This window comes from Bison bison, unplaced genomic scaffold, assembly GCF_000754665.1.
Source record: "Bison bison bison isolate TAMUID 2011002044 unplaced genomic scaffold, Bison_UMD1.0 scf7180017864378, whole genome shotgun sequence".
In the NCBI taxonomy this organism is placed as follows: domain Eukaryota; kingdom Metazoa; phylum Chordata; class Mammalia; order Artiodactyla; family Bovidae; genus Bison; species Bison bison.
In genome coordinates this window covers 7419853-7420216 of record NW_011494950.1, presented here as the reverse complement: position 1 = coordinate 7420216, position 364 = coordinate 7419853, and positions in this window count along the sequence as shown.

Genomic DNA, 364 nt, shown 5'->3' with positions numbered 1-364 from the left:
TGAAGCTAATATTTATAGTACATGTAATGATTTACTTCAGCTTTTCTTTTATCTCAATCATTCAAGTGTCACTCTTAGTGGTTTTTGCTTTATCTGTGCACAATCTGTACTTTTACTAAATGTTTTCATTTTTGAAATAAAAAAATCTTTTAAAGTGAAATATAACTCTGAGATTAAAAATTAAGAACACAAAATAATGTTATGAAATATTTTAAAGTGAAATTAAGATTCAGTACAAGTAATAGTAAGCTAGTATGTGCATGCATGTGTATGCGTGCTCAGTCGTGTTCAACTCTTTGTGACCCTATGGAGTGTAGCCTGCCGGGTTTCTCTGCCCATGGGATTCTCCAGGCAAGAATACTGG